Source organism: Photinus pyralis, unplaced genomic scaffold, assembly GCF_008802855.1.
Source record: "Photinus pyralis isolate 1611_PpyrPB1 unplaced genomic scaffold, Ppyr1.3 Ppyr1.4_LG7, whole genome shotgun sequence".
NCBI classification, from domain to species: Eukaryota; Metazoa; Arthropoda; class Insecta; order Coleoptera; family Lampyridae; genus Photinus; species Photinus pyralis.
Genome location: NW_022170738.1, coordinates 14,574,189 through 14,598,183, shown reverse-complemented (window position 1 = coordinate 14,598,183; position 23,995 = coordinate 14,574,189). Strand labels below are relative to the sequence as shown.

The 23,995-nt window shown below is 35.7% G+C and overlaps 1 protein-coding gene across 11 annotated transcripts in view; it reads left to right on the top strand.

Moving 5' to 3' along the window:
• LOC116176810 (complexin) overlaps window positions 1–23,995 on the top strand; it is a 501,249-nt gene that overhangs the window by 100,767 nt on the left and 376,487 nt on the right. For all 11 annotated transcript variants that reach the window (XM_031495588.1, XM_031495591.1, XM_031495581.1 and 8 more), the window contains one exon: window positions 4,748–4,789. The gene's annotated coding sequence lies outside the window, so the exon portion shown is untranslated. The remainder of the gene's footprint in view (window positions 1–4,747; window positions 4,790–23,995) is intronic.

The following is a 23,995-nucleotide window of genomic DNA, read 5'->3' as shown; positions in this document are numbered from 1 at the left end:
AAAGCATACGACAATAATTGCATTAAAGTCGGTCCTTCAGGAGTAAAACCAAAAACCAAAAAATGGTAAGAAAAATGACATATTTTCAAGTGCTGTGTCTCTCGCACAGGTCTTTCAATGTCGAAAACTTGGATTTTTCAGATCCATATTCATTCTAACAATTTAAAAGAATAAATAAAGATGACATATCTGATGCACGGAATGCCCATTTTTTGGTCTAATTTGACTGTACTGTTATTAATGAAAGTTGCCTAAATACTTCGAAGTAACGGTAACGGCATTTGTCTATGACTAATGTAGTCTTTTCAAAATAAATGGCTGGCTGGCTGGAGCGCAAATACGGGTCAATAGAAGAACGCTTGTAGAAAGGCGAGGAGTGTACACTGTACAGCGCTCGTGTAATTAACATCTTTAGGGACTGAGCTACATGGTGTCGGCGACATCTGGGCGCCATCCCCGAGCGTGGTGTGCTAACCTAGAGTTTTTTTACAGGGTTTTCCTATCTTCCACTATTTTGTTCCGACAGTTTTCAAATGGGTATCGTCGGAAAAATCGTGTAAAACGCGCAAAACTCTTGCGTGGCGGTGTTTTGTTTTGTTCCAAGGGACGAAATTAACTTTTTGCAAGGCGCGCGTCTTCGAGGGGTGGTCGACTTCGGGCGCCCAAAAGGTATCTTCCGTTGCGAATTTTATCACGCGGTTTAACGTTTTTTAAAGCTCGAATCACGGTCTTTCTTGTGCCGCCAATAGAAACCCGAGCTATGAGAAGTGCCCAAAAAATTGAGTACCGGCAAAAGAAATGTGGTTACCACCGACAAGATCTTACTGATGGTGGCGGTGGAGTGGGACGTTGGAAGTGGGTACCGATAAAGGGAATGTGGTTGCCCAACCAGATCTTACCGATGGTAGTAGTTGACGTTTCATTATTTTAATGTTGGGGGGCTAACTTCGGGCGGGTCTTTTCCTACAACCATGCACAGGGTTGCAAGTCTCCCCTTTTAAATAAATCCTAATATTTGGCACACTCGAATGCCTTCGTGTATAACCATCCGTATTTTACGGCTGGGCAAAAATGCCAATGAACTGAGAAAATTTACGTATAGTACAAGTTGTGTGCTTTTGAAGAGAGTTCATCCAAGAGGTGATTCTTTTCCGCCTTTCTCTTTGCTGTCATTCGTGTAGAATTAAACAGGCATCGAATAAATTTATAAATTTTGTTAGGCGCGAGAACGCTCTTTTCGAGGATTCTAGAAACCATATTGTCGTTAGTGTATTCTGAGAACACTCTTCCTTCCCCAATAGTAAAAAATCGTCCAGTATACCGTTGTTAGGTAAATTGAGCTGTAACAAAACCCTCACAATTAAAGATTGAGCGAATTCATTTAAAAAATACGTAGTGTCAATGTAAGAAATCAGAAAAGAAAGAAATTGGAAAAATGTCACCCCGGCCGATAAAAAGAACAATAATAGGGACACGGGATTTGGTAAGGCCCAGTGAAACAAAAATCTTTGGTGTATTAGAAAAATTTAAACCCCCACAATTGATGATTCTTTATGACGCAAAAGCGTCTTGTAAAAAATACGTAATTTCTAAATGAGGGAAATAATTTTTGGCGCAATTAGAAGGTTACTATTGCACCTTTTAAACCCAAAGGAACAACAATATTTGATGTATCTATTAAAGAAGTTACAACCCCCGCAAATAACGCATATCAATTTTATCCGAATTCTTTTAACAATTACGTAGTTTCAAAATGAAGGAGGAATTAATTTTTCTAGCACACTGATAAACCCTTTAAACCCAATCGATCAAAGCAATATAAACTGGCAAAACTCGAGGATTGCCGGTGGACTCCTTAAATTCAATTATAAAGGAACATTTACCATATATTGATCGGTACTAAATTATGAAACATTTAATATTCTTAGCGTATTTCCATAGAAATTAATGAAAATTGTGGCCACTTTAAGTATCCGTCCGTCCGTCTCTACGGACTCTTCACCTTAGTAAGAGCTATTGCTCTACTTTTTATTTGGTTCGTTATGGGGTCGAACTCTTTTTAAACTTCAGCGGAAGATACTTCCTATAAAAGCAATGTTAGGTTTCCAAAAATTAATTTCGCATGTGCAGACTGCATCAGACATAACTTCCTAATGTGCGAACAAGAACTAATTGAGAACACAAGTCACAAAATGGACTGTGCAATGTGCATGGCCAGAACCCACTTTCTTTTGGTAAATCGTTTACGATTACTTTTGTACCTTGCCTTTTGGCACCTCAAACAATCTAAAATTTGAAGCAAAAGTGTGTTCTTTTTTAAAAACTAAAGAAGGGTTAAAATTAAAATTTTGTGACAAAAATCAAAAATTTCTGTTTGCAGCGTGCTACATTTTTATGGCACATTCTGTTATCTTAAATTCCAGATAGCAGATTCTTTATACTAATAAGTGTCAGAACTATCAGAAAAGTTTAACTGTCGGTATTCCAATTCCATTTAGTTTATGAAAAATGTTGGCTGCGAAGAGACATAAAGTGTTGCCTATCGATTTACCTTAATTTAAAAAACGTTTGATGCTTTGACTTAACCAACTCTAATCTAAGTAATCTTGTTCCATTGAAATTAACCGTCAGATGAGTATAACTCCATAAATCTACGAGTACGTGTCGTTTTACGCCTTTGTTAAGAACTACCTAGTCTTCACAATTCTCCACTATTTAGCGGACAATCCAAAGTGCACTCTTCAAACTTCGGGTACCACCTAACTTACACATGAATCATTTTAATTTTATGTTTGCTTATCGTGTGCATTTCTAAACATTTGTTTACTTTTAGTTAAGTTATAATCAGACATCCTTAACTTTTAGTAAGTAAACACCACCTAAAATATTACTGGAACCGCTATTGTAATTTAACCGGGTACATAAAACATCACTTCATTTGTGAAACGGAGTATGAATAAAATTATTTCGTATTTAAAATAATATTTGACAACTACCCAGTTTGAACAACTCGTTTTTTCGCTAAAAGATAAATTTATACATTGTGTTTGTTTCGCTAAATTAGGCAGCAGCGGGCCTTGCCGCACATTTCAAAACACGGAGCTTTATACATTCAAATCTGACAGTGCTGGGATACAACCCATCAAAATTAATTCAATATTTTTTGTTGTTTTTACATTTCATTTTTTTCCGTGCACAATAACTGGCATTTGTATATTCATTTTTCTTTTGTAAAGGATTGTTGAGATGGCACGTTGTACTTTAAAACATCGAGAAACATTTGAACTCATACACTTTGCGAGCTTTGCCGTCAACACTTTAGTTGGGAGTTCTTGATATTAATTTCATTTAGATTTACTGCCTAAACTTTTTATTCGCGTATAATCAGATTCTTCCCGTTCCTATTTGCCACCCCTTACAGTCCATTCCATTTCAGTCCGCCTATAGCTATTGTTTATTCATACGATATTGATTTACGGAAGAACTTGTGAAAACTATACCATTTATTAATATGTCTCATTGATTTTCGAATTATTTGCCTTTGACATTAATACACTTTGGCATTCTTTCGATCTTATTGTATCGAAAATTTAAACTCGAACTTCGTACCTTTACACCCATAAGTGAATTAATTTTACCGTATCAATTTATTATAGATGCTCATGAAAAGGATAGTTGTATAAAAAGAAGAGACTAAAAACATTTCTGTCGCATAATATATCAAATTAAGCGGTCGAGGACAGATCACTTAAACGTGCCAGTGTATTATTTTACGCTGCCAAGGATTACCTTTAATCTCAGGTGTTAGGTTACTTATTCCCAAAAACAATTAAAGAGATTGACTGGTGTCGTTAGAACTTGTTTTGTTTGAACCGCCCGCATTTGGAAAAACATTCACCAAAGTAAAGTGTACCATCTTTGCATCGTGGAAATTTCGCATTTTACGCTAGCTCAAAAAAATTTAGAGTTTGCCGGAAAGTTCAAATATGCAGCTCTAATGTTTATTTTATAAATACAAAAGGGAATGAATTTTCATTATTTGATTTTATTTCATCAATTTTATCATTACGTTGTGTTTAATTTTTCGAGCAAGCAATTTAGAAAAGCAGATTTTCAAAAGAAATTTACGTCACGTAAGATTGATGTTAAGGACTAACCGGGGACCGATTAAAAAATGTTTGCTAAAAAATTTCAAGTTGATTTCGAAAGGTCGACCTTTGTGTCCAAAGAAGGGATTGTCAACCTCCTTAATATGCAAACCCGTTATATAATGACGAGCAACCGTGAGACTTAAAAGAAAAGTGCCTTCGTCCTTTGGAATTAAAGCGAATTTGAAATCATAAAATGATGGTGTGAAAATTTTCATTAGTACGTTCCATTTTGTTACAGACCACTGTTTTGTAAACATACCCTCATTTCCAATGCACAGTCATTTTTGGAGAAACGTGTAATTATTAGTGTTATTTTTAGTATAAATAAAACACGACCATTTATTACAAAAGCAACCTTTATTGCGAACTTCCGCCCCTCTGCGTGATTGTTTTTAAAAAATCCTCAGTAATTTCTGTGTATAAAAGTCACAAATTCGCAGTTAAAATAATATTAATGGCTTAACTGGTTCCTTTTCACATTTTTCATTACGCAAAATATGTGCTTATCTAAATGACTAATAGTCCCGCCACCCCATCCTGTAGCATATTCTTCTCTGTGCGAGACATTCCGATTTATTTATGATTTTTTGTTGCAGGTATCTTGGCTCTTACCTCTTAGTGCCGCATTCGCAAATTAGGTAAGTTTATCCCTTATGAATTGTAGGTACTTCTTCAAACTAAAGTTACGTATACGTATAATGCATTTTGAACAAAATGAACGTTTGTCACTTTGCATAATGTGATACGTTTGAAGTTGCGGGCCGATTTCCATAATAAAGTCTTTATAAACATTCAATTTATGCACTTCGAAAATCATTCCTTTCAGCGTTGCAGTTGCAACGAATATTGCACGGGTGCTATCAAAGAAATTGAATCGCTCACATTATCATATCTATGCAGCGGCGAAATTTGCGTTTCGAAGGCATTATGCAACAGACTGTGTGTACTTCGTCACATCGCGTGCGGCCATTTTCTAATCTTTTTCGTGATAATAAAAGCGGAGCGGTGATCTCTTTGCAACCGTAAATTTTAATTTCAGTTTTTTTTATTGTCGCTAGTAAAAGTTTATTTTAATGGGGGCGAAAGATATAAAAAAGGATATGATTGGTGCTTCATTTACCAGTCTCCCGATGTCTCATAATTTAAACTTAGGTATACTTTATAGTCCACCTATTCAGCATCTTAACACGCAGGAGGAGGGTACATTGTCGGGGTAAGGAGAGGCAGTAACAAAATATGTAAAACCCCTTTCAAATTTTTCACAAAGCTCAAGACTTGCAAAGTATTTTAGAATCTATAGATTAATGACTAATGCATATGCTTGATTTGAAACAGCATTCTGAGTTGAGTTATTTATTGCAAATAGCGAGTTCTTTTCTTAGTAGAAATATACCAGTCGAGATAGAGATAGAAATTGTAAGTAATTAAGGTATCTTATTTTATTTGTCGCCTGCTTGCGTACGGGGTAATATGTCCAAATAAGCTTTTCATCATTCAATATTTCCTTGATTTGATTATAGAAATTGCAAAAGGTTCTATGGGCCTAGAGAAAATCTATTCGCATGGTATACATCGTGTTTGAAATTAATTGGTTTAGTGATTTATTATTGTTTCTATGAAACAGAAATATAACGGAATCCCATCGTACAGGAAAAAGATTTAAAAAAATCGTATAATCCGACTGGGTCCAATTGTGAGTCCGAAGACGCACAGAAACACATAAACAAAATTTCATCAAAAGCCGTCCAGCCGTTTAGCAGGAGTTCAGTCCCAAACAAACGTACAGAAAAATTTTATATATACTTTTTTATATATAAAACCGTTTGGTGACCTGGTGATCCAGAAAATATTGGCAGTGGTCTTTTTCTAGTAAAAATCATACGGGCCAGCAATGAGGAAAGGAAGGTGAACTGCACTTTCTTTAGTCCTAAATTTTTTATATGCGCCTGATGCGCTGATACTTTTCTCTTTCTATAATGCGTTACTATTTTTTCGGTACCTAACTTAATACATTTCCTTTGTGGAAAGTTAAAATCTGTACACTCATCCTTTAACCTCACAATTTTAGGAGATTACCTCAATTTTTAAATAGAAATGGTCTTGAGAGTTTACTAACTGACCGCAGTAATCACTAAAGCAAAATGCTCCATGCCTAGCAAAACCGGCGGATGTACATTGTACCACTTCTACTTGTAGTTTAGAACAACTTCCGAGTGTGTAAGTTGCGGAATTACAGAGCTGTTTGCGGCTGGCCGGTAAAGCGCCAAATGTTACACTGTAAAACATCCCTTGATATAGGGGGAAAGTTGCACACGTTCTTATAATAATGAATTTAGCTGCGATTGTAAAATAAGTCCTTTAAGCGAAGCGGTTGCATTATTATTGACAGATTGCTGAACAAAATCACGACTTTTATGTGGAACGGACGTGAAAAACTTCCGACAAAATGGATTTTTTTATTTGCTCTTTTTGTTTAAGTACCTATATGTTATAGACGGGTGGGCAATTCAGATTTGACGGCGTTATATGATTTTGTTTGAAGTAATGGCGGACAATTTCTATTACCCTTTATTTGCGTGACAAGGTGTGGTGGTTTCGGAATTATTCTTTCATTCGTAACAAACTCGTCCAGTCGCAGATTTTGTTCTGTAGTGCATTATGCGACAATCCGTCTTGTTACGTTTTCTGAAAGAGGACTGCAATTGAAAAGTCACGTGGTCGTTTGATAAACGACATTATAAAGTGTTTTTTTCACTACTAGCGTCTGATCACATGATTATTAACCTTTTTTCCACTTGTAAAGTAGGCTTTCTCGGCATTTGTTCAAAGTAGTTAATAATGAGGACATTATTAACTAGTAGTCAATAATGAGAACTGTCACGCTGTCACTTTTAGAAAACACAACCCGAAATTTCGCTCAATAAACGTTTGGACAAGTTCTCTAAAATGAATAATTGCTACCATCCGCCATTTCCAGAGAAATTACATACCTAAAATTATCACATTTTGAAAAAATTCGAACGAAATTACTCTTTGAAAATATCTCAATGACAGAACAAAATATGGCCTGTTTGACTTGTACTTCTACGTATTTGATTGACATGTTAAATTAATAAACAAAAAATTCTGTCCAACCGTTCACTTTCTTATCAATATAATATGTTAATTTAGAGGATTTCAAGTGCTAGTAGTGAAAAAAATAGTATATATACCACGGTAGAGAAGTCTATTATTGCCTTCGCACCTTAGACACCTCGGCGCAAGCGCCTCGAGATGTAATCTTGGTGCTCAGGCAATAATACTGTACTTCTCTACCTTGATATATAATGTACTATTACTTAGTTTATCGTGGCTAAATGTGCAAAAAAGGGGATCTCTTATTATATTTTATATATTATTTAGTCGATTATTTAATGAAAATTGGGACAAAATTGTAAAATCAACACCTTGCCCCTGCATGTGGGTGTTATTGCGAACGGGTGTGCGTATTTTTTCGATGCACTCACATAACAGAAACCCACAGAACATAACAAGTATAAAAAAAGGGGTTGTTTCTGTCCCCTCAGATCAGGATAGCTTTGTAAAACAATTTTTTAAATTTGGTATGAGTTATACTTTTGTTCGAGGTGCGTATATACATTAAACTTTCTTAACAAATAAAAAAGTTGAATTGCGCAAATGTCAAAACTGGAATGCGCATGCGCCATTTTTTAAATTCGTTTGCATAGTTGCTTTAGGTTTAAGGAGCATGAATTACTAACACAGAAAAACCGGACATTAATAATAATAATAATCATGTCGTTTATTAAATCACGCTAATCATATAAGGTAACAAGAATATCTTAATAATAATATGTACAAGTGCGCAATTTAAAAGGGCGAAGTTCAGGTGCTAACGGGAAATCTTCCACTTAACCCTTTGCATTGTAGAAATTAAATTAAATTATACGTGAAGTTAATTATGTGAATATAAAAAAAGAAAAGAATTTACAATTATAACTAGTATAAGCGTGCTTGCTTATATAGTGTTGACCATTAGGTATATATAAACTTATAAAATGTATTATGAAGAAAATTTGAAAGAATTTGGGATTCTTATTAATCTTATGTAAGAAGAACGACAAAGGGAAATAAGAAGTAAATAAGTAAGTGGAAGAGTAATAGTAGAAGTAAAGAAGTAAAGTATTAGATAAGAAATAAATAACGACTTCATCACACGCTACGAGGAACTTTGACATTTTAGCAGGAAAGTGTATAGGTTTTTTTTGAAGATGTTGATAGCCATATTTTTTAAGACACCAGGTAAATCGTTATAGAGCTTGGCAATGTTATAGCAAAATCATCTCTCAAACAATGCACTTCTGTGAAAAGGAGGCTTTATTAGAGAGGTATATCTTGAATTTGTACAAAATTTGATCTTGTTAAATAGATATGCAGGTTCTTTACTTACAACTATTTTGTGAAATAGTACAGATGAGTGAAACTTTCGTCTATTTGCCATATTTAACCAACCCAATGCCTCTAGCTTGTGAGATATATGTTCGTACTTTCGAATTCCGAATTCATATGTTCTTTGTAACAAAAATGATACAAGAACCCCATTTTTGGAGGTTTGCTCATTTTTCGGGCTGTAACTTTTTCGCCCATTAGTCTATGTAGCTGAAAATCCATAGCGCCCTTGCTTATATCCTTGAGAGGCGTACCAATTTTCAAAGCGATCCGACGTTTCGGCCCAAATATATCGCGCACATGGGCAGACAAACGGACCGACAGACAACAGACAGACAATACGAAATTGTATGTCGGGGATCGTAAATAAACGGCAAAAGTGTAAAATTATGGTACATGAAAAAATTTATTTTTTACTATAACTTTTTTAGTAAGAAACACAGAAAAACTTCCTTCCTTGGTGCAATCCTGGACACCATAACGAACCAAATAGCGAAAAAAATAGTATTAAGATAAAGATGTAGTAGCGACAGGGCGGACGGACGGACAGGCGGGCGGATGGACAAAGTGGCCACAATACCGTATTTTTTTTAGTTTTATGGAACTGCGCTAAAAAGTATATTTTTGTACGTTGCAAGTACTATGAATATACGGGCATACGAAGCATATTCTAGGAATGTGATAAGTATAAACGTCTTGCTTTTCAAGTATGTTCGCTGAATATGCGGGGAATATTATCTAAAGAATGTGCTATCAGGTATATCCTATAGAATTGCATTGAATCTGACCTTACTTCTTATCCATCTAAGCTATTTGAATATACAGGGTGCCCATTATGTATGAAGTATAGTATATATCTCGGTAGATATTGACTGTATCCAAAATTTTTCTATATAAAACATGTTTGTACCGTACAAGGGGGCTTCGATAACAAAGAATTTGATTGTAAGTGGACTGTAATTATGAATTACTTCCAAGGCCTTGTTTATGCTGGGAATGAAAGAATATAGACACATAAATAAACGTGTTTATTATCAAAAAATACAAAGTAAATGAATTTCTATTGAATATGGTTGACGTAGGCACGACGGCTACTAGAATATGGTAAAGTTACGAAGGGATAATGTAAAAAAAGGAACTTACGTGTTGTTTCGAAGTCCATTAACAACGAAGGCGATGTTGCAATGGCGAAGATTGCTCATTCTACGAAGTTGTCGAATTTGTCGATTTTGTTACAACGAAATCTTCTAATTGATGTGCGGTGCTTTGACGTTCTGCTTGTTAAAATAACGATGTTGCGAACTGCACGGCGACATCTTGACTCGATGTGGATCGATCGAGATCTATATGCGAACGACGAAGGCTAATCGGCCATTGGTTAACGGCGACTTCTCAACGTAGTTGAGTCGATGGCTTCTAAGCGAAGAATCCGACGAATTCTGCGCGACGAGTACACATATTGCGCTTCTGCGGCTCATGCGCGCACACGTAACAAATAGGAATATATACAGGCAAGGCAAAACGGTTATGTACAGGGTATTTTCATTAAAGGAAAAAAGTAAGGATATTTTATTCTAGTTTGGGGACGCAACAATGTTATATCATCAAAAATTAAATCTATATCAAATGAGCACTACCATTTAAAAAAATTCAATTGTTTTTCGTTACTCATTTGTTTTCTGAAATAAATACTAATGCTAATACTAATTAAATAAGTGTGTTTATTTTTGGAATTAAAAAAATACTAAAATATAAAATAAAAAAATAGGTGACAGCGAGAATCGGTCCCTGGGTTGTGGATCGCTGAAGTAAACCCTATGTTAGCCGACTACGGCCGCGATTCGTTCTTCGTGTGAAGTCAAGTGTGAAGTAATGGCAACATCAACTACACCAACAGCGACCTCATACTACTCGTTTGTTGAGAACGCCATTCCGTTTGTCGTGTCTTTACCTTTTTAGCGCATTTCTACAAGAATAAAAAAAATGCGCTATTGTGGCCACTTTGTCCGTCCGTCTGTCCGTCCGTCCGTCCGCCTGTCTGCCCGTCTGTCCGTCCGTCCGTCCGGGCTTTATTTTAAGAGCCATTGCTCTACTTTTTTCGCTATTTGGTTCGTTATGGCGTCGAGGCTTGCACCAAGAAAGAAATTTTTCTGTGCCTCTTAAGAAAAAAGTTATGGCAAAAAATGTATTTCTTTCATGTACCATAATTTTACACTTTTGCCGTTTATTGACGATCCTCGTGATCGTTTATAATGTTGTATCGCCGTCTGTCTGTCAACGTCTGTCCGGGTGCAATTGTGCATGATAACTTTTGTATTTGTGTAACCCAATTTTCTATTAATTAACCCAACATGTACAACGAATATAATAAATAGGTACTATATGACATATTATAATATACGTGAAGGATGTTCCTGGGATATGCGAAAATCATCTGCGTTGAGTTTGGTTGCTTTGCATATGCTATGACTATATGTTTGGTGTACAGGTGGACTACTGTAAATTTCTTATTCAATCAAACTTTATTGACGCCAATTGGCAAAAACCGAGGCAAAAACTGTTTACATCACTGCAAAACACAACCTAAAATTTACGTTTGTTCTTTTCTTTTTTCTAGCATCATTTCTTCTAAGATAACCTGATGTTCAATGTATACATTTTATAAATTTTTGTGGGGAAGGCACATCCTGTTAACCAACAGTTCATCCATAAAAACGCCTCTTTAACTTTGCTGTTCGTTCCACCGGGAAACACTATGGCGTACCTACTTCCTGTGGTGTCTGTCATCTTAGGACCGCACCTTCGTACTCCTTTCATTATAAGGTGCTGGATTTGAAAGTCCGTTTTCCGCTCTCTCTTGCCCGATAGTAGGCGTTGAGCCAGGTGGTCAAAAATGGACGATTTGGTTTCCTTTCTGGGGAGTAAGTGTAACCTACAAATTTAGATTCATCATGAAGGTAGGATAAATGTTTGGTATGATACTTCGAAAAATTCGGTAGCTTAGTGACGTTACGACGCCACAAAGATGACCGCCGGGTTAAAATTGTAGTTTACCACTTCAAAGCCTGGTTTCATTTGTAAGGATTAACAGTACCATACAAATATCGGTGCAGCATAATGCCAGGATTATTATACAAGATGATATTTTGTAAAATTTGGTAGCTTAGTGAGATCATGACGTTACAAATATGGCTGCCAAGTGAAAATCATAGTATACCGTTTTAAGGCCAGGATCAACTTGTGAGGACTGCCAGTATCATACAAATTCTAATTTCAATCAAACAAAGACAGCATCAATGATTTGGATGATACTTTGTGAAAGTTGGAAGCTAAGATGGCAGCCGAGATGGCAGCTAAGCGGATTCCATGATACTGCTTTATAATTGTCAATTATTTGTCAATAGTAAAAAGTCTGCTCGGAATCCATATCTGAAACAAAAAGGCAAAAGTTGACTCTAGGCAAATTGAAATAACAAGACCGATATCTGCTCGGCGACCATCTTTGTGACATGATCCTTTCACTACGCTACTCAATTTTAAGAAACGCTAACAAAGAGTAACAGACAAACAATGAGGAGGGCGGAGCAACCTCACAAGAAAAGAGATAAGGGAATTACTAGAGAGAAAGAATAGAAATCCTAAAGTAATCCAAATTTGGCGCCTCCAAAATGAGAGAAATAGTGTCCAGTCTCGGTGCAAACCATACCATGTATTCTATGTCCTCTTCTTCATCTTCACAGATTCTACTTCTTCTTCTTGTCTTTATTTCTTCTTCCGTCTCTTCTCATTCCCGCATCTGAATCTCGCCATTAATATTACAATGTTATACTTAAGCCGAAAAACCGATTCGTAAAAGTTGCAAGAGATAAATCCTATAAAGGTGCACGCTGCAGCGGGCCACCACAAAAAAAGGAGCGAATTTCGGAAGGAAGAAAAAACCATTTTGGCGATTTGGGAATTATTAATAAGGCAAATAGAATAGGATTATGGCTTGTTAGTTTAAAACTTTCCCGTTCCGATAGTTTCGGTTAGTACTCGATAGACTCGTTTACCGAAACGTCACTTTCACTTTCGCGGTTAGAAAAAATCTATCGACGAAATTTCAGTTTGAAAACCAACTGAAAATGAAAAATCGTTACGGTTAAGGTGTTTTGTACAATTCGGTGCGCTCTAACAGCTGTCGTTTGAGATAAATCGATGTTGTACGTTGAAGGGTAACAGTAATTGGAAAAGACCGCACATAACACATATGCACTTAGCGTTGTTGGTTCTTTTTTCCAATTAGTTGTATGTCGAGTAGGTTTCACGAGCGAAACGTGCACCTTTACCTAAAGGCTTAACGCTTGTTTATTCATACTCCCCCGACGGCTGTTTTCCCTTCGAATCGATCAAGTTTAAATGAATAGAGAGAGGAGTGAGCTCTTAAAAAATCAGATGAAAAGTTTTGTAATATAGAATGTAACAAACTTGCTATCGTCGATTTTAATTTCGCCGTCTTTGTAACTTGAAAATGTTGAGGTTTCACGTAGTCGATATTTCTAGGTAAACAGTTTGCACAAGTCATGTTGTCAGTCCCTTACCATAGGGACAGAATGAGAATCTGAAGAAATCTTGCTCTTTATTATTAATAGTGACAAAGTTATTTCGGAAATCAAGGCAACTAGACCGTATTCAAAATATTTTCCATTAACAGCAAATAATTTAAATACGAGGGTATGTTAACGAACGCATTGTCCTATGTTTTGCAGTCACGTCCATTGCACTCAATTCGAATTCAAACTCGGGAGGCTCACCACATCAGTCGCTTTACTGTTGTTTAAAAAAAAAACCACATTTAGATCTCAAAGTTAGAGCATTTTTGGCAATGTTTAACTTAGCATGAAAGTGTCTCATCCTTCTTAGGTCCTAGTGATCGATTTACGAGGAAATTACATTACCCGAACTGATAATAAATTACTTCTCTATTTTAGGGCGGGGAAATGGGTTCGTCGAAGGAAAATTGCGCAAGAAACCCGATAGTATCGCGTTTTTTAATTGCGAGATTTCAAACTCAAATAAACGAGCGTTCCAAATTCTGATACTCAGTCGGAAGGTTTTCCATTATACCAGCTTATTTGTACCCGCGTTCTTATAATCTTGTTTCAGTAAAAATTTAATATAAAAGCTCATATTCGTACAAATTAGGAATGTGTGGATATCCGCATGGTAATATTAAGTAAGGAACATATTGTGTTTCGGTGGGGGGATGTTTAAATTGATGGAAATTCAATTCCTTAGAGGGAGTGGGTGGAAAACAAACTGTAAAAGGCTATAATGTAAGGCAGTTAACAGTAATTTATGCACCAAGGGAATAATTTGGAAGCTATTATAGACAGTTTTAAATGTACATTTGCGGTAGTAGAGAGTAAATTATGGATTAGAAAAGTGCGTTAGACTTTTGCGTAAGGCTTCGAATTACCTTTTATCACAAAAAGAATAGATGTCATTGCTTACAACTTTGCGTAATCCTTTAAAGGATTAAAGTTATGATGAAAATATAGTCAGAGACCTATGTCCTATTACTACACGCGGAGACTGATGGAATGAGGTTGGTTCTATTTTGGGCGGCACATTCAACCCCGTAGTCTCTCAGTACCTATGTCGTTATCCGTTATCACCGTACCAAGCATCCATTTACTGAAATTTTTTTTGTTTTGCTTCTGTATACTTTTACCAGATGAGTTTGGTATGTATCCACACTGATTTTCAATTGCCCCAGACCTTGATTAGCGACTTAGCTTGCTTAGTCCCTTTAAGATGTACAGGTAGTATCTGAGATCTGAGAAACGTACACGCTTACCAACCGTCGCGAAGTAGCTGCGTTTTTCGTTGATTCCAATATTTAACGAAACACCACTTTCATATTCAAATAATTTCGTTCCTCAAGATCTTTCAAAAAGACCGCCAACGATAAATAGACTTGATAACGCTGGCTTTGGCAGAACGTTTCACGTGTTCCTACTTACGCCGAACTAACGCGCACATCGTAAACATCGGCATCTCAGTTATTTCTTCAAACAGCGATAATGCGTGCACAAATTTAATCTCGGCGTTTAACAAAACTTACCGCAAACGACCAGATTATACCTACATTTTACCCATTTCACGTTTTACAATTAAATACATAAATCTAAATAAACAATTGATAAATCACCTATACAAGACTAAAAACAAAGTGTGAAAGGTGGTAAAGGGCTTGTAGTTTGATAACGGTGGTGGTAGGAGAAAGCGTGACAAGTGTGGGTTGGTTAATCTTAATTATTCCCCTTAAGATGTACTATCTCCTACCTTATCGTCCGATTCCTTCAAGTGTTAATGCATTCGTTCCGAAGAAAAAAACCACATGCACCAATTTTTAAATCGAAAGAAAGCTTAAAATCTGTATCTTTAGTGTTTCTCATCCGATTTCCTTCGGGTTTTCACCGATCGAGTCGTTAAATAAGTGTATAATTTAATTTCTGTCCATAACAACACTTCTCAAACTCCTAACTAGCTCTTTAATTAAATTTCTCTCAATACACATCCCCATACCGGCACAACAAAATAATTCAGCTCTGATGTTAATTCCTGATTCCAAGCAAACAATGGTCAAGATCAAACGCCAAAACGGTCATTGGCCAAATTTTGAAAGCACCTGGAATGAACTGTGGGCGCGGATAAACAAAATAATACGTAATTGAACATGGGTCTTCTATCTTCGTAGTTAAAGGGTTCGAATAAACACACGACTTGCATGATATTGCAATAATAAAATTTATCCTACGACCACAAATGAACTTAAACATAAAATCCCAATTAACAAACTTGGACCCGAATAAACAAACGGCACAAAGCCTAAATCTTATTACAGTTTTTCGAGTGACAATATTCCGATACGATTACGACCGCAAACAATGCACTTGAACGAATGTGACGCACAAAAACTTGGTCTTCTTAATTCCATTCCCCAAATAGATTGATATAGTCGTTGATTACAGTAATCTGGCTGCACACAAAAAATACACCATCGATAACTCGGATGGCCATCCGACAACTTCAATAAACTGTGTATCTCGGAATTATCTATCTTAAACTTTAACATTTGCTACGAAAACACTTTTTTTACGATTAAAAAGCCACCTCATCTCTGGACAATTTCATTAATCTCTTCTAAAATAAACGAAAAACCCAATCAATCAAACCGAAGCTGTCACAAATGCATTAACGAACAAATTGGTAGTGAAAAAATTGAGGTCAAAATTTCCTTAAACTTACTTCTAGGAATTACTGTTTCAAACATCTGCATATCATCCCAAATGCTTAGATCCAAACCTCAACGTCCCAACTTGTCATTGTTTACACAGCAATATTTATTCCATTTGTTTCTAAATTCGCGTTTCGTATATCCAAGCCACTGTGTACAGCTTTCGAGTTTACCACGAATTCAATTTTTCAAGTTTTATTTCGCCCAATGTTAACTTATTAAAGTTACGTTGTATCATCACAAATTAAGACGGCACTAATTAATTTAAAAATGTTCGCCTTGTTTGTGCTTTAATATCGTCCTTCCGTAAATTAATAAACTTGTCTCGTTTTCGAACTTTCCAAAGACGAAAATCAATGAACGAAGCTACGTAAATATAAACTTTATTGTTTTATTTTACAATATCGTACATATAAACTTTTATTTGCCCCAATAAATTGTTTTTGTTAGCTGAACTTTTTTGGCACGTGGATTTACATACTAGAAATTGCGACAATATATAGAAACGCCGTATTACACGCAAATTGAATAGATCTATCTTTTATGGACAATATTTATAGGGCAATTTCCATAAAATATAATAAAATTGGTCTTTAACGTAGTCGATTCAGTTTTACTCTTCTTGGGCCCGAAACCATGCAGATAGAGAATGTCTTTCACCTACTTGTATGCGAATCGTATTTCCTTATTATCGGCGAATGCGCTATTTTATGTTTTGTTCGCGTGAGGAATGGTTTTCTTGAATGTGTATTAACTTTTGAACTTCAAACAGTTCGGTCGCGTCCAGATGTAACAACAATTAGCAATTTACAAAATGCGAACATTTTTATTGAAAACTAAGGGTGGATTACTTGTTGCGATTGCGTTCTGGTGGGGTAGTTTACGAAAGCGTAATTAATCGAAATTGTGTCTGTCAATATGCTACTATATAGGTTGCATATTTTTGCATATTGATTGCTGAACGTCACATTAAATATGCAAATCTATTGCCAACTTACCACAAGGCATAGTGACGACTACCGTACCGATGTTTTTAATACCAAATAGATTTTATTCGTATTGTTTACTCCAACTGGAGTTTTATGTGAAATGTTGGCGACGAAGCAAACAGTAAACAATGTTCAAATCGCCCCCCTTTCTGATGATGATCGTAAATCATGCGAAAAGAAGAATAACAAATTTAGTAAAATTAACTGGGACGTCGAGGCTATACTCTGTAGGTAGACGCGAAGTAAATCGAATTTCTATACGTTTCGCGTAATAATATTTTCGCTAAGATTTATGTATCAATTTTGATGTTTTCCGCTTAATACGAAAAAGAGCGAGCTTAATATTCTGGAAAGTGCGCTGATGAAAAACCGCACAATATAGCAGTTGAAATGAATGCATGGCAGTTGTTTTTTAAATTACTTTCTTTAAAATATACAAAAGTTTGAGGAGCTTCGCGTTTATGTTTGCTTATAAAAAGGACGAAACAAAAATGAAACTACGATGGTTGCGTCGTAAAATTTGCAAGCTTATGGATTTTAATACACTACACGTTCGTGTCAATTCGGTTGGCTTTTGTTCAAGTTTTAGGGGTTGTATGCATATTCCTAACTGACGCAAAGAGCCAAAGATCTTCCATTGTACCTCAAACTTCCGTTTGTAGAATCTCGTTCGCGTAACGATCATTCAGTTAGACAATGGAGGCATTGCGAAATAATTGTATCGCATTAACATATCAAAACTACAATCCAAAATAATTTCTTAAGGCTTACGATACTGAGGCAATCTTAATAGAGTCGGTAAGATCGAGCGTGATGATACCGCGAAGGTTTGTTGACACGCGCTGACTTATGCGTATAAAAGATGTCCGTTATTTATAACCCAGCAGGACATCACTTCCTTTATACTGCAATTTTCTTGACTAATTTGAATAAGATGTAGTGCCTAAGAGGTGTACCTACTCACGTTATCATTTTAAACGCAAACCCTTGGCTCCTTGATACAAATCACGTCTTTACGTCAAAAAGTTTTAATTTATTCTTTCCCTTTTTAAACTAGGAAAATTAATGTTTATGAATTTAATTCTTGTTAATTTCAGCGGAAACTTTGAGTGGCTACATCTAATATTTATAGCAAAAAGATATTCATTTTCTCGAGGAAAATTTCTGGTGAAGTTTGCCAACGTAAATATTACAGACTTACTGTTTTGAATTTTTATCGGGCAGTCGTATTTTTCTCCAATAAGGTTCTTGTGTCGCGAGCAACACCATCATAATTACATTTTGAAAATGTATTGACTGAAATGTGATACTAATTGCTTACAACCTCGAAAAATCCCCAAATCATCGCCTTTTATGTGCAACAAAGAAATTGAAATAAAACCGATGGAGAATAGGTGGTTGACACATGTAATATGGATTTTCTCTACCGCAAAATTCGTTATTTAATCACAAATGGCCAATAACTATCACTCGAAGAGCACAAAGGCCGCTTCAAACCAGAATTCACGCTGTTATAACAGGATCTTTGATACAAATAACAATTTCTCCCCTTACACTCAATTTCTTTTCTGTTCAAAAGTCTGCAGTTCTATATTTAGTCAATTCATTGGTGATTTGATGCATTTCTTATCGTTTGCAGTTGACAAATTCCGCCATTTTCTTCTTCTGTGCACGAAAATGTTGAGTATTATACCTACACTGAAGATGGTGTGAAGTGTTTTTAGATTACTCTATCTATCTTCGCAGGAGGCACGAGTGGGCATTTGTTATTTACCCTATACAGCTTACAAGGGCAACTTTTTTCTTTCGATACATTTTTTCTGCTTTATTCATAATTTACGTTCGCGAGATGCTTATCGCACCTACCGTCGTTTTGAAAAGGATTGCTAGTCGTGGAGATCGTATTTCTGAAACCAAATTTATTTGTCCATGTGAGCGATTTTATAACGATATTGTAAATAGGCAGCCATAAAAAGGTTAGGGTGGTCTATTGAGTTAATGAAGATTATTCTGTTAGTAACTAAACGAAACGTTGTAGGTACAGAAGAGTAAGCTATCTGTTCTCCTTTATCATTTTTGATTTACAGCTTTTGCATATCCTCTTTTGTCGGAGACACATAAATAATTATCTGTCGTTCTTATTTAAAATGGCTGGTCGTAAACGTGCGATATATTAAAAAAAACCTTTAAGGGCGAGTCTTCTTTAGCTAACATTACGGAAGAATCACATATTCGTAAACTCAATTCCAAAGTGTTAGAATAAGATACAGCCTCTGAAATTTAAACCCAATTCGTTAATCAAAGGGTGTAGGTGTAGTGAACCTCATCTCGGGACATACTGTACAGGGTGTTTTTTTAGGAGCTTTAGTTTTATATTTAAATTATAATTATGCTTTGATACTGGCCACTAAAATTATATGGCCGAAACATATAGCGTACAGGGTGCCCATTATGTATGGAATATAGTATGAAAGTTGTTTAAAATTGTATTTCTCATAATAAGGCAGCATTCAGTTGTTTTATTTCAGAAAACAAATGAGTAACGAAAAACAATTGAATTTTTTTAAATGGTAGTGTACCTTTTCATTAGGCTCATTTGATAGAAATTTTTTTTTCTCTTTTCGATGATAGGTAGGTATAACTCTTATTCAAGAAAATTGTTCAAAAAAATTTATTATAATTAGATCAATAATATTAATCCCGATATCCTATATCAATATAAAACAAATGGACGTGTACGTTTCTTCGTAACCCTTGAAGACAAAACGAAATTAGCAGTAAAATGGTTTTCACCGCAATGAATGTTCAAAATGTTTACCATTAACTGCAAGGCAGTGGTATAACCTATCATAAAATCCTTGACATAAAAATAAATTTCTTCCAAAGGGGGGAAACATTTCTATCAAATGAATCCAATGAAGTGTGATTGCTATTTAAAAAAATTCAATTGTTTTTCATTCATTTGTTTTCTGGAATAAAAACAATGGAATGCTGCCTTATTATCAGAAATGAAATTTTAAACAATTTTCATATAGAAATTTTTTGCATACAGTCGCTATTTACCGAGATATTTACTATATTCCGTACATAATCGGCACCCTGTATATATGTAAGCTAACAACAGAATTTAAAATAAATTTGGGATACTTATAGTACCTACATCCCAAATATAAGAATGGATCACCCACTACATTATTGTACCTAGAAGTTACTCTGAAGGCCGAATCGATGTAATATATTTTTAAAATGGTCGCACTTCGGGAAATGCCAAAAGTAGCTAGTAACTTCTTTATTTTAAATGGCATTTTTATTGCATTTTTAGATTCTACGTACAATTTCAGTTTTTTTATAAGGTACCTATGTAGGAAGAACTGAAATTTTACGTAGAATCTAAAAATGCAATAATAAAAAATAGGGGTGCCATTTAAAATAAAGAAGTTACTAGCTACTTCCGGGATTTCCGGAAGTGCGACCATTTTTAAAATATTTTACATCGATTCGGCCTTCAGACTAACTCTTAAGTACAAATTTTCAAAAACCTACCTACTTCACTTTCCCAGAATAGTTTAAGTAAAGCTCCCAAAAAACACCCTGCATAATACCCATCAAAAGTTTAATAACATTCGCAGCAATTTGGCATTGGTAACATGTGTATCTCACTTCCACGAATAAAAAAAGGGTTAAGAAATGTTTAACACAAATCTGCGCAAATGGAATGAGGCTAGACGTTGCTTATTTTTTGGGTAAAAGATTTTGTGAAATAGAGTAACGCGAACGTATGCCAAGTGCCAAAGGAAGATTGGCGAACTCCTCCACTGATATTGTAAACCTGGTGAGCTGAGTACGCTTAAGCAAGCGCTTATCACGGTTTGCCGATGCTGAGACTTATACTATAACGGGAGGATTCAGATTCGGATTTTTTCAATTTTCTCGCATTTTACAATTTTTAAAGTTGTCTTTCCACTTCCTAGACAAATATTGTTCATGATGATGTATAGAATTTATCTGGATAATTGCAGTCAACGAAATTTGCGTCATTCTACACCGGGCTTTTCAATGCGTTTTTGTTTTTTTAATTGTCTCTAATCGTCAGTCTCGAGATCTGCCTCTCCGGTCAAGTATTACAGTTCTTAGCTCATCACCAGGTAAAGGTAGCGTGGAAAATGCTGGTCGCGTAGTTGTTTTCTTTTTAAATGTTTAACAGCCTTAAAGTCGCTCGGGATTGGTAGTACAAAAAACACTAACCAATAGAAAATGTAGGCATTGCCATTTTGTAGTTAATCCGCCATTTGTGATAGTTTCGAAGAAAATAAGGAAACAATTAATTAAGCTAAGAGCATCACATTCACCAGAAGTGAACATGAATTTTCTGGGTTGGGATTAAAACCTAAACCATGTTATTGCAGGCTTAAAAAAATGAATTAAGGAAATAGGTGTTTTAAAGTCAGAAAAGATATTAAATAACGTATATACAACTTAGTTACAAAATTCATAACTAAAGACTACTACTGTTTAGGCGACTTCTAATACCACCTGCAACCTAAACCAAACTGTTATGAATGGTCTGACCATCCGAACTAAATCAACAGGATTCACGTTTTCCCACCTAACACGAAAGTCGTGAATTTCAGTTGGAAATCTGGCTAACGAAAGAAGACCGATCTCTTGGTCTTTCTGGAGGAGGAACGATTTTCCATCTTCCTTAGCAAGTAAGAGAACGGGTCGTGAAAGTTCTCCTTCTTAGTTCAATTGTTTCTGAACGTCTACCAAATACGTATTGAAGTCAGAAGATGTCAGGAGCTAACGCCTTTATTTCTATTAGGGTTTGGTACGACTGATGTTTCCGTTCCATTCGGATTCCATGAGAAATATTCGCCAGCATATCCCCTGTTTCTCATCCCTTGAATTTGAGAAAGATTTCCCATATATGAATTCGCGAACTTACTTTTTGAGCACTGGGAATACTTGAAATCCTGTTTGAGCCTTTTTATATCGAATGTTCTTCCAACCTTCCGAGTCGAGGCGATCGCCAGATCCCTTAATCTATCGTTCCGAACGGGGATCAAAGGGTCCCTCTCCTGTAATTTTGGCACATAAAGGAACTCGCCTTCACTTTCTCCTGAAAAACTCAATTTAGGCGCTTTCTACTCCGGTTTAATCATGGGTTCCCGGGTTTCTTGTTCTTTTTGTTGACTTTTGTCCCACACTTTCTCAAAATCCTCTCCCTCTTCTTGTTCCTCCGTTTGTAAGGATTCGATGCCTGCCGAGGAGGAGAGTCTGGTTTGTGTTAAATAAATAAATAAATAACAAATCCTTTGGCTTTTTCTCAAAGCATTTGAGCATCGTTTTACTTTTTCCATATATGGCGCTGCGTTCTGCGATGGAAGAGAATGTGGTTTCAACTGTTCATTTGACTCGGCGAAGGAGGAAACCGCCATCCACTACAGTAAAACTTGCTTTCAGATCGAAAAAAAATCCCACTATGCGGAACGAGTTGGCTAGTATGGTCATGCGTATAATCCACATATTCAATCTTGGGGGGTCAAAAACTCAAAAAGGATCAAAGTTGTAGCAAATTTAATGAGCTTTTATTTAGATGCAAAGAATTTTCTTCTAGGACTCACTGTTTTCGAATTGTCAGTAAAAAACTATAAAACGTGACCATCAAAGCAACGGCCTCCACCCTTGTCCCTCTAGCACACCCGGTGGTCGAGGGGACTTTTATTATATCTTGATCAGGGGACCTTCTGCTACACATTTCCGAAGGAATTGGTAATACATAATTTAGTTCCCCTATTTGCCATTTTTTGGTCTATTCTTACTGGACTATATTAATTTAATTTTGCGGAACTTTTTCAAAATCCATCCATAACTATTGTGCAACTGGAACAAACGAAAAATATTGAATTTCAAAAAATGTGGAGAACTCGGGAATACTGATAATTATATAAACTTCTAATAAATTTTTGAAATTAGTTGAAGTTGAAGAGAACATAGTGCAAAAACACAAGAAGACGATGCTTGGATTTGAATATGAAACGAATGAAGTAATCAAAAACATTAACATGGACACTTATTGGAAAGTTTGTTATAAATTGTTAAATACAAAAAAAAAACTGATTGTAAAGCTAAAACAAAACAAGAAGTAATAATATTGTTGCCGGCGATGGCCATGGGTACGATAAGTTTACGTTAAGTTGTCGAACAATTTCAAAGTCCTGACTGGAATAATCTCCATGCCAGATTATAACTTCTGAGCAATCAAAATTAGTTATATTAGGAAAAGTTTCCAGATACAGCAAACGTTGATCTTATAATAAAATATAATAAAGCTACTACAAGTGAACTAAGTCGTAAATTCGAAAATGAAATGTATTTTATAAGCTGTAACTCAAATTTGTTATTTACTTCTCCTACAGCCAACAACGTCCGCAGCATTGTTCAAACACAAGCTGAAGACGTTCGTCAAGGAAACGATAAAGTCGATTCTCAAGCATTGTTCCTCTGATCTTCTGTAAACGTGACTGCAATTCATTGTTTCTCCAGTTACTTATTAGTATTGTTGCTAGGATACCAATCAGTAAAAGCTTTATGTTGTGGAAAGCCGATTAGGGGAGACGGCATCTTGCAATTTTCACTCTTATACATTGCGAAGTCGTAATGAACACCAATAATGACTTTCGGGTCTTATGGCATCTGCCACTTCCTCGCCTAATTCCTTAATTTATTGCCGCATCCGCAGCGATCTTTTTGAAAATGCCCCTTTTAAAATTATACCGTCGTTATTAACTTGAGCTTTTCAAGTAATCAACAAATTTCGTCTGAATCGCCCGCAAATTAATTACCGGATTCGTTAATTGGACCGACTACTTAAAATTATTGACGAAAAATATTTCGGACCTACTCTAGGCACGATAACTTTGTTAAATTTCTGCGCTCGACGCAAGGAGCGTAACTTAAAAAAAGTTTAATTAAAAGCGACGTAATTAACGAAATGCAAGACTTTATTATATTAAAAATCGAAGCATCTCGTCCCAAACGTAACCAGTCTTTAACTTCAGATTCGCATTTAATTATACGCGGTAGAGGTTGCTTTTATGTGACGGCCATTAATTTGAGCACTA